Source organism: Bos javanicus, chromosome 26 (genome assembly GCF_032452875.1).
Source record: "Bos javanicus breed banteng chromosome 26, ARS-OSU_banteng_1.0, whole genome shotgun sequence".
In the NCBI taxonomy this organism is placed as follows: domain Eukaryota; kingdom Metazoa; phylum Chordata; class Mammalia; order Artiodactyla; family Bovidae; genus Bos; species Bos javanicus.
The window spans coordinates 39,163,369-39,175,145 of record NC_083893.1 but is presented as its reverse complement, the minus strand read 5'-3'; the positions used below and the strand labels follow the sequence as shown (position 1 = coordinate 39,175,145).

The 11,777-nt window shown below is 45.1% G+C and overlaps 1 non-coding gene across 1 annotated transcript; it reads left to right on the top strand.

Moving 5' to 3' along the window:
• Window positions 1–8,445: 8,445 nt before the first annotated feature.
• On the top strand, window positions 8,446–8,517 carry TRNAG-CCC (transfer RNA glycine (anticodon CCC)). The gene has a single exon. It is a non-coding gene; the product is annotated as a tRNA-Gly (tRNA).
• Window positions 8,518–11,777: the final 3,260 nt, after the last annotated feature.

Below are 11,777 nucleotides of genomic sequence, written 5' to 3'. Positions count from 1 at the left end.
ATAACTCTGTAAACGCTGGAAAGTACAGAAGCCTCAGAAGAAAATGAACATCTCAGGAAGGGTTGGGAACTTTTAAGGAGGCAGGATTAAGTTTGAGATGGGGAAGAACTTGCTCACAGTTAGGCGTGAGCTCCTGGTTCACTGACAATGTGGACAGGAAAGAGGACTGAATGAACAGCCCCTAAATGACTTGCCTGCTCTGATTTTGCGATGGGGCGGCCTGTCCTCAGCCTGCTGGGTTCTAGACAATGTGTCTCCTCTTCCTCACCGCTACCCACACAGAGCAAGAGAGGCCAAAGTGAATCAAGGCTCTGAGAACGGCATGGGCAGAAGAGGCTTAGTTCCCAGGAAATGCCACATCTGTTCATTCATTCACAATTCTTGAAATATGTATTGAGTAGTCATTATGGACCGTGCACCACGCCAAGCTCTGGGGATGTTCCATGAACAGCACAAATTCTAGACCAAGTTCCCACATGGGCAGGAAGGTTGTACAGATAAGAATTTAGTCACAATTGTTAACACGAAGAAGGAACAGCCATCCTAGCCCAGAAGTTAGGAAGGCATCTTTGAGGAAGTCACACATCAGCTGGTCCTTGCTGGGTGAGTAGGAGTTGGCAGGGCTGAGGACTGCGGAGGAGCCGGTCTACAGTATGTGTGAAGGTCTGTGTTAAGGAACCTTCAGGAAACGAAACAAGGCCAGTGTGGTGGGTGTGTGGTGGCACGGGGCTCCGCTGTGAAGTGAGCTGGGCCTGATCTTGTAGGGCCATCAAGGACTCTCTAGGATGTGGGACCTACGGTAAGGACAATGGGAGCCATTTGCAGAATTTTAAGTGAGGAGTAATCCGATTTGTCAATGGCACCCCACTCCAGCACTCTTGCCTGGAAAATCCCATGGACGGAGAAGCCTGGTAGGCTGCAGTCCATGGGGTTGCTAGGAGTCGGACACGACTGAGCGACTTCCCTTTCACTTTTCACTTTCATGCATTGGAGAAGGAAATGGCAACCCACTCCAGTATTCTTGCCTGGAGGATCCCAGAAATGGTGGAGCCTGGTGGGCTGCCGTCTGTGGGGTCGCACAGAGTCGGACACGACTGAAGCGACTTAGCATAGCATTAGCATTTATTTACGTTTGGTTGTGGTAGGTCTTCATTGCTGTGCAGGGACTTTCTCTCGTTGCAGTGAGTCGCGACTTTCTGTAGTTGCGACTCTTCCTTGCAGTGCACAGGCTTCTCACTGTGGTGGTTTCTCTGATGGAGCACGGGCTCTCAGCGTACAGGTCCGTAGTTGCAGCCTGTGGGCTCTAGAGCACAGGCTCAGTGGTTGTGACACTTGGGCTTAGTTTTTCTGAGGCAAGTAGAATCTTCCCAGACCAGGGATCAAACCCGAGTCTCCTGCTTTGGCAGCGGATTCCTAACCACTGGGCCACAAGGAAAGTCCCAGATTTGTGTTTTTAAGAAATCTTTCGGCTGCCATATGGAGAATATCTTGTAGGAGGGCAAGGTTGGAGGTCAGGGGACTAATTAGGAGGCCAATATGAGCACTTAAGTGAGAGATGGTGCTGCTGGGCCTAGAAGAGGGATAATAGTAATGAAAATTAGGTTTGATTGAATGTATAACTAAGTACCAGGCACCTGCATGATTTCATTCAAGCCTCACAAACGCCTGTGAAGTTAGGTGTCATTATTATTGTTGTTGCATTTTTTAAAGATATTTTTTGATATGGACCATTTTAAAAGTCTTGAATTTGTTACAAAATTGCTTCTGTTTTATGTTTTGGTTTTGGGCCCCAAGGCATGTGGGGTCTTAGCTCCCCGACCAAGGATCAAACTCGCACTCCCTGCATTGGAAGGTGAAGTCTTAACCACTGGACTGCCAGGGAAGTCATTATTATTGTTGTTTTATAGAGAACACCGAGGCTCAGAGAGGTTAAGAAAGTTGCCCAAGGTCACACAGTTGGCGAATGGAGAGTCAAGATTGGAACCTGGGCACTTTGAGTCAACATTTGACCTTACCCAAGGTCACAGAGTAGAAAGTGTCAGAGTCAGGATATAAGCCCAGGCAGGTCCATCTGGTCAAAGCTATGGTTTTTCCAGTAGTCATGTACAGATGTTATAGTTGGACCATAAAGAAGGCTAAGCACTGGAGAACTGATGTTTTCAAATTGTGGTGCTAAAGAAGACTCTTGAGAGTCCTTTGGACTGCAAAAAGATCAAGACAGTCAATCCTAAAGGAAATCAACCCTGAATATTCATTGGAAGGACTGATGCTGATGTTGAAGCTCCAATACTTTGACCACCTGATGCAAAGAGCTAACTCACTGGAAAAGACTCTGATGCTGGGAAAGACTGAAGGCAACAGAAGGGAGCAGCAGAGGATGAGATGGTGAGATAGTGTCACTGACTCAGTGGACACGAATTTGAGCAAGCTCCAGGAGATAATGAAGGACAGGGGAGCCTGGCATGCTGCAGTCCATGGGGTTGCAAAGAGTCAGACATGACTTAGTGACTGAGCAACAACAACAAGCTGGCTGTTAACCATATTAACAGGGGGCAGGCTCTTAACCATGGACCATGCAGCTTCCAGGAGCTTCTACCACATACTGGTCCTCCTACCCAGGGCCAGGCTTCAACAAAGCAACCCTCACTCCAAGTGAAAGCCCAGAAATAAAATTGGCCCTCAGACATTTAAAGTATAAAACTTGTGACTGGCATCTTTGGACCTAAGTTCATGTATGTAGAAATCGTGAATCTGCTATAAGCTGTTTTTTAGCATGGCCTGAGCTTCTGAAAGCGTTACTTTCCAGACATTATTTTCTGAATTGGTTGGGAGGCTTTTTGTAGAAGGAGGACAAGTTATCTGATGAGGAGTCCACAGGGAGACTTTTCTCAGGTTTCTGATGACATCATTCCATTATGTAGAGGTTGCCTTCTTGGTGTTGCAAAAAAGCTTTGCTTAATTTGGATGCCTATGGAATTATATTTGGAGCGATTGCTATTAAAGGAAACCAGCGGAAGGGCAGTTCCTCGTAAGCATGGATATCTCTGTATAAAGGAGACCACAGCTTTCCACAAAGCATACACAACCCCTTGTGATCTAGAACCTGAAGGAGGTGGATACTCCTGTGCTTAAGTGTTAGTCATTCAGTCATGGCCGACTCTTTGCAAACCCATGGACTGTAGCCCGCCAGGCTCTTCTGTCCATGGAATTCTCCCAGGCAAGAATACTGGAGTGGGCTGCCATTTCCTTCTCCAGGGGATCTTCTGGACCCAGGGATTGAACCCAGGTCTCCTGCATTGGCGGGAGGATTATTTACCATCTGAGCCCCCAGGGGGAAGGTAATGTGTTTAAACAATCCTTCAAAGGAAATGTCAGCCCCTGGAGCCACCCACAGAAGTCATTCCTATTTCAGAACCTTCCAGAACTTCCCACTACTCTCAGGGAAGAACCCAAGAACTTCACCAAGGCTCCATACCTGTCACAGCTAAACTTGCCAGCTTCTCTCTACCTTCTAGCCCCACTACGGAGTCTCACCTCCCTCCCTTCTACCCCCACCTCAGATATCCTATACGGGTCCCTTCTTGCCAGAAATGTCCTTTTCCCTTCCCTTCATGTGGATCCTTTCCATCTCATCCTTCAAGATCCTGCAGAAGGGTCTTAGGAAACTTTCTCCACTTGACCCAAGTACTACTAACATAGCTTTATTATTTGTTGTTGTTATTTAGTTGCTCTGCTGCTGCTGCTGCTGCTAAGTCACTTCAGTCATGTCCGACTCTGTGTGACCCCATAGATGGCAGCCAACCAGGCTCCCCCATCCCTGGGATTCTCCAGGCAAGAACACTGGAGTGAGTTGCTATTTCCTTCTCCAATGCATGAAAGTAAAAAGTGAAAGTGTTAGTCACTCAGTCTTGTGACTCTTTGCAACCCCATGGACTGCAGCCTACCAGGCTTCTCCGTCCATGGGATTTTCCAGGCAAGAGTACTGGAGTCGGGTGCCATTGCCTTCTCCAATGCATGAAAGTGAAAAGTGAAAGTGAAATCGCTCAGTCATGTCCAATTCTTTTCGACCCCATGGACAGCAGCACACCAGGCTTCCCTGTCCTTCACCATCTCCTGGAGTTTTATTATACACAAATTATAATTATTTGGTTATGGGTGTCTTTCTCTTTAAACAGAGAGGCCAGGGATCAACTTATTAGTCTTCATTTTTCTTCCTTCTCATCTGTGGCCCTTCTGTCCAGCACAGCACCTGTTAAGCGATACTAGGCAGATTACCCTTCCCGAACTCTGACTCCACCCTCCTCCAACCTCACTTTAGCAAGACTGTCCTGACCACAGACTAATGTCTATGCTGAAGTGTCTATGTTTTGGACCATGTGAAACTTGACTTCCCTATGTGTCGGAGCTAGGAGTGGATCCCCAGAACACAATTCAATGGCTGGCATGTGACCTGCAATGACCTGAGGGAAAATGATGAACCAAGCCCTCAGGCTCTGCTTTTAGGAATGTGAAGTAAGAAACAGCATTGGCAGAAGACGGGGTGTGACTGAGTCACATGAAGGGGAGAGAACAAGAGTGAAGACTTAGTGGCTACCTAAGTGTCCAGAGCTTCCTTGGCTCCAGGCTACCCTCCAGCTCTTGTCTGATTTCTGAGCTCCAGTTTCGCATCATGGTAGCCAGCCTCCAGGATGGCCCCATGACCATTCCCTTCTGGTACTCGCCTCTGTATAATCCCTTCTCACATTGAATAAAACTGACTTGTGGGGCCAGTAGGCTATCGCAAAAGACAGGGTGTGTGACTTCCAACATAGAACATAAAAGACGTTGCAGATTCTTCCCTGGTCTCTCAAATCAGTCCCTTTGGCAGAAGCCAGTCACCACACTGAAGACAGTCAAACATCCGTGTAGAGAGGCCCTCACGGAGAGGAGCTGACCAGCACCAACTTTTGTGTGAGTCACCAGGGAAGTGGATCTTCCTGCCCCAGTCAAACCTTCAGGTGACTGCAATCCAGGCTGACATCATTTTTTTTTTAATTGGAGGATAATTGCTTTACAATATTGTGTTGGTTTCTGCCATACATCAACATGAATCAGCCATAGGCATATCAGTTCAATCGCTGTCATGTCCGACTCTTTGCGACCCCATGAATCGCAGCACGCCAGGCCTCCCTGTCCATCACCAACTCCCGGAGTTCACTCAGACTCACGTCCATCGAGTCAGTGATGCCATCCAGCCATCTCATCCTCTGTCATCCCCTTCTCCTCCTGCCCCCAATCCTTCCCAGCATCAGAGTCTTTTCCAAAGAGTCAGCTCTTCACATGAGGTGGCCAAAGTACTGGAGTTTCAGCTTTAGCATCATTCCTTCCAAAGAAATCCCAGGGCTGATCTCCTTCAGAATGGACTGGTTGGATCTCCTTGCCGTCCAAGGGACTCTCAAGAGTCTTCTCCAACACCACAGTTCAAAAGCATCAATTCTTCGGCGCTCAGCCTTCTTCACAGTCCCACTCTCACATCCATACATGACCACAGGAAAAATGATAGCCTTGATTAGACGAACCTTTGTTGGCAAAGTAATGTCTCTGCTTTTGAATATGCTACCTAGGATGGTCATAACTTTTCTTCCAAGGAGTAAGCATCTTTTAATTTCATGGCTGCAGTCACCATCTGCAGTGATTTTGGAGCCCACAAAAATAAAGTGTGACACTGTTTCCACTGTTTCCCCATCTATTTCCCATGAAGTGATGGGACTAGATGCCATGATCTTCATTTTCTGAATGTTGAGCTTTAAGCCAACTTTTTCACTCTCCACTTTCACTTTCATCAAGAGGCTTTTTAGTTCCTCTTTGCTTTCTGCCATAAGGGTGGTGTCATCTGCATATCTGAGGTTATTGATATTTCTCCCGGCAATCTTGATTCCAGCTTGTGCTTCTTCCAGCCCAGCGTTTCTCATGATGTACTCTGCATATAAGTTAAATAAACAGGGTGACAATATACAGCCTTGACGTACTCCTTTTCCTATTTGGAACCAGTCTGTTGTTCCATGTCCAGTTCTAGCTGTTGCTTCCTGACCTGCATACAAATTTCTCAAAAGGCAGATCAGGTGGTCTGGTATTCCCATCTCTTTCAGAATTTTCCACAGCTTATTGTGGCATATATATATATATAGGCATATATACATGTATATATGTCTCCTACCTCTTGAACCTCCCCTGGCTAACATCTTGACGGCATGAGCCCAGACCTCCAGCCAAGCTGCTCCCAAACTCTGACCCATAGGCACTAAGTGAGATAAGAAGTGTTTCCTGTTGTTTTAAGCCACAAAATTTGAGAGTAATATGTTATGCAGCAATTAGTCAGTTCAGTTCAGTCGCTCAGTTGTGTCCGACTCTTTGCGACCCCATGGACTGCAGCACGCCAGGACTCCCTGTTCATCACCAACTCCCAGAGCCTACTCAAACTCATGTTCATTGCATCGGTGATGCCATCCAACCATCTCATCTGTCATCCCCTTGTCATCTCATCTGTCATCCTCCCACCTTCAATCTTTCCCAGCATCAGGGTCTTTTCAAATGAATCAGCTCTTTGCATCAGGTGGCCAAAGTACTGGAGTTTCAGCTTCAGCATTAGTCCTTCCAAGGAATATTCAGGACTGATTTCCTTTAGGATGGACCGGTTGGATCTCCTTGCAGTCCAAGGGACTCTCAAAAATCTTCTCCAACACCACAATTCAAAAGCATCAATTCTTCGGCACTCAGCTTTCTTTATAGTCCAACTCTCACATCCATACATGACTACTGGAAAAACCATAGCTTTGACTAGACGGACCTTTGTTGGTAAAGTAATATCTCTGCTTTTGAATATGTTGTCTTGATTGGTCATAGCTTTTCTTCCAAGGAGCAAGTGTCTTTTAATTTCATGGCTGCAGTCATCATCTCCAGTGATTTTGGAGCCCCCCAAAATAAAGTCTAACACTGTTTCCACTGTTTCCCCATCTATTTCCCATGAAGTGATGGGACCAGATGCTATGATCTTTGTTTTCTGAATGTTGAGCTTTAAGCCAACTTTTTCACTCTCCTCTTTCACTTTCATCAAGAGGCTCTTTAGTTCTTCTTCACTTTCTGCCATAAGGGTGGTGTCATCTGCATATCTGAGGTTATTGATATTTCTCCCTGCAATCTTGATTCCAGCTGGTGTTTCATCCAGCCCAGCATTTCACATGATGTACTCTGCATATAAGTTAAATAAGCAGGGTGACAATATACAGCCTTGATGTACTCCTTTCCCAATTTGGAACCAGTCTGTTGTTCCATGTCCAGTTCTAACTGTTGCTTCCTGACCTGCATACAGATTTCTCAAGAGGCAGGTCAGGTGGTCTGGTATTCTCATCTCTTTAAGAATTTTCCACCGTTTGTGGTGATCCACAGAGGCAAAGGCTTTGCCATAGTCACTAAAGCAGAAATAGATTTTTTTTCTGGAACTCTCTTGCTTTTTCGGTAATCCAGCGGATATTGGCAATTTAATCTCTGGTTCCTCTGCCTTTTCTAAATCCAGCTTGAACATCTGGAAGTTCACAGTTCACGTATTGCTGAAGCCTGGCTTGGAGAATTTTGAGCATTACTTTACCAGCGTGTGAGATGAGTGCAATTGTGCGGTAGTTTGAGCCTTCTTTGGCATTTCTTTTCTTTGGGATTGAAATGAAAACTGACGTTTTCCAGTTGTGTGGCCACTGCTGTGTTTTCCAAATGTGCTGGCATATTGAGTGCAGCACTTTCACAGCATCATCTTTTAGGATTTGAAATGCAGCAATATGGCTATCTAATACAGTTTTTTGTTGATCTACAATAATAAATTCTTTACAATAAAAATTCCCTGTATTGGCTCGTGTGTAAATACTCACTCTTTACTCACTGCTCCCTTGTGTGGTTGGTAGGTTCTCATCCAGTTCTAGGGACAGCCTATGCCCTGGGATTAGCAATTGCTCCATTGGAACCATAGGGCTTCCCTGGTGGCTCCAATGGTAAAGAATCTGCCTATAATGCCGGAGACCCAGGTTCAATTACTGGGTTGAGACGATCCCCTGGAGAAGGGAATGGCTACCCAGTCCAGTATTCTTGCCTGTAAAATCCCATGGACAGAGGAGCCTGGTTCTCTAGGGCTACGGTCCATAAGGTCACAAAGAGTCAGATATGACTGCGCAACTGAGCATGCAATCCCAATAGATTAACTTTACATTGAAAACATTTGCATTAATACATGGATAAAGCATTTTTTGCAATTCTTTCACATACATTCAGGATCAATAGTGTTTGTTTACTGAACAAATATTTATTGACTTCCTACTATGTGTAAGGAGTTAGAAAACATACAGAAAGGAATCAGAAATTATTCTTGCCACCAAGGAATTTATAATCTAGTGGGAGCATTATAATATGTATATAGGGACTTCCCTGATGGTCCAGTGGCTAAGATTTTGCACTCCCAATGCAGGGGCCCAGGTTCAATCCCTGGTCAGGGAACTAGATCCCACATGCCCCAACTAAGAGTTTGCATGCTGCAACTAAAGATCCCGCATGCCACACCTGAAACCCATACTGGCCAAATAAATAAATAAATAGATAATTTTAAAAACGTGTATATAAGTAACTAAAATACCATGTGGAAACTTCTAAAACCCTAACACTTGGAACTGAGCCCTGGCCTTCTCCTGAGTGTTGCACTAAAAGCTTTAAGTGGATAATCTTCTCTTCTTGGATGTGATATCTATAAGGCAGGGTGGGGTGGGTTGTCTTTAACTCTAACACCTGTGACAGTACTTGGCACACAGTAAATATTTCTTTAGTGAATCTCACTGAGTCCTCACAGCCATATGGAAAAAGCAGAGTAGTAGAGTAGTTATTAGAGCCAGACATCCTGGAATGAGAAGTCAAATGGGCCTTAGGAAGCATCACTACAAACAAAGGTAGTGAAGGTGATGGAAATCCAGCTGAGCTACTTCAAATCCTAACAGATGATGCTGTGAAAGTGCTGCACTCAATATGCCAGCAAATTTGGAAAACGCAGCAGTGGTCACAGGACTGGAAAAGGTCAGTTTTCATTCCAATCCCAAAGAAAGGCAATGCCAAAGAATGTTCAAACTATCACACAATTGGACTTATCTTACACGATAGCAAAGTAATGCTCAAAATTCTCCAAGTGAGGCTTCAACAGCACATGAACCAAGAACTTCCAGATGTTCAAACTGGATTTAGAAAAGGCAGAGAAACCAGAGATCAATTTTCCAACATTTGTTGAATCATTAAAAAAAGCAAGAGAATTTCAGAAAACATCTACTTCTGCTTTATTGACTACACCAAAGCCTTTGACTGTGTGGATCACAACAAACTGTGGAAAATTCTTGAAGAGAAGGGAATATCAGGCCATCTTTCCTGACTCCTTAGTAATCTGTATGCAAGTCAAGAAGGAACAGAACCAGACATGGAACAACAGACTGGTTCCAAATTGGGAAAAGAGTGTATCAAGGCTGTACATTGTCACTCTACTTATTTAACTTATATGCAGAGTACAACATGTGAAATGCTGGGTTAGATGAAGCACAAGCTGGAATCAAGATTGCAAGGAGAAATACCAATAACCTCAGATATGCAGATGACACCACCCTTATGGCAGAAAGCAAAGAGGAACTAAAGAGCCTCTTGATGAAACTGAAAGAGAAGAGTGAAAAAGCTGACTTAAAACTCAACATTCAGAAAACTAAGATCATGGCATCTGGTCCCATCATTTCATGGGAAATAGATGGGGAAACAGTGGAAACAGTGTTAGATTTTATTTTGGGGGGCTCCAAAATCACTGGAGATGGTGACTGCAGCCATGAAATTAAAAGACACTTGCTCCTTGGAAGAAAAGTTATGACCAACCTAGACAGCATATTAAAAAACAGAGACATTACTTTACCAACAAATGTCCGTCTAGTCAAAGCTATGGTTTTTCCAGTAGTCATGTATGGATGTGAGAGTTGGACCATAAAGAAAACTGAGCGCTAAAGAATTGATGCTGTTGAACTGTGGTGTCGGAGAAGATTTTTGAGAGTCCCTTGGACTGCAAGGAGATCCAACCAGTCCATCCTAAAGGAAATCAGTCCTAAATATTTCTTGGAAGGACTGACACTGAAGCTGAAACTCCAATACTTTGGCTACCTGATGCGAAGAATTGATTCATTGGAGAAGACCCTGATGCTGGGAAAGATTGAAGGCAGGAGGAGAAGGGGATGACAGAGGATGAGATGGTTGGATGGCATCACCGACTCAATGAACATGAGTTTGAGCAAGCTCCAGGAGTTGGTGAGGGACAGGGAGTCCTGGCGTGCTGCAGTCCATGGGGTCGCAGAGTCAGACACGACTGAACTGGGAGTAGTTTTTACATAGAATCAGTTTCCTGAATTTGGATCTGGGCTCCGTTACTTGCAGGGGAGTGATCTTGGAGACATTACTGGCCCTCTCCATGACTCCATGACTCAGTTTCTTGACACAAAGAGTGAGGGTCATCAGGTTGTGCTAAGTCACTTCAGTCGTAGCCGACTCTGCAGTACTATGGGCTGTAACCTACCAGGCTCCTCTGTCCATGGGATTCTCCAAGCAATAATACAGGAGTGGTTGCCGAGCCCTCCTTCAGGGAATCTTCCCGACCCAGGGTTGGAACCCATGTCTCTTAAGTCTCCTGCATTGGAAGGTAGGTTCTTTACCATTAGCAACACCTGGGAAGCCCGAGGATCATCACAGGCATCTAGTTATATTACCTAATCACGCTATCTCACAGAGTTATCCTGAGGCTCACAAGAGATAATTCGTGTAAAATACTTGGAACAGTGCCTGACACATAATAAGCGCTAAAATGTTAGCCCCTGTTAGAATCACTATGAGGATGCCCGTTTTACAAAGAAATGGAGGCTTAGAGATGTTAAGTAAGCATAGGTATATGTTTTTAACTGTATCACTCCAGTATTTTCCATAAAAGATGTTAAGGGATGGTAGACCAAGATTAATGTCACAATATTTTCTTGTAAAGTAAAAAGGTAAAAGAGAGTGAGGGGTTAAGACTCCAAGCTTCCACAGCAGGGGGCACAGGTTTGATCCCTAGTCCAGAAACTTAAGATCCCACATCCCATGCGGTTCAGACTGGGGGTTGGGGGTGGGGCGGAGAGTGAATTCTCATCTAAAGAGGAGATGATTAAGTTAATGGAGCAACTCTTCTGACAATCTGTTCTAAACGAAGGTCAACTGGATTCTGGCCACAAGTTACTTTTGCTATTATGACCTCCCTTCTCAGGCAGCTGGTTGTTTCAGAGAAGGCCCCTGGGGTTGGGGAGTGGGACCCGAGGCTGCAGAAGCCATTTTTGCACAACTCACCAGGCAGTTCGCAGCACAGCTGAGAAACACCAGGGAGAGCAGAATTGCTAATCACGCTGTCTGCTGATGTAAACTCTATTTGGATCCGATAATGTTTTTAAATAACCTCAAACACAATTAGCACCCTGAGGAGGGGGGGCTGGTTAAATGACTAGAGAAATATCATTCAGATGGTTCATTAACTAATTACAGTACCCCACAAACAGTGTCTGGGAGGCAGGGGGCTGTGAGCTGAGTCACAGGGCTGAGTTAGGGACCACAGTTCAGCACTCTCTTCTGGCACCAGCATCAGGAGGTGGCTTTTTTTTTTTTTTTTTAATTTGGCTGTGCTGGGTCTTAGTTGCATGTGGGATCTTTAGCTGTGGCATTCGGGA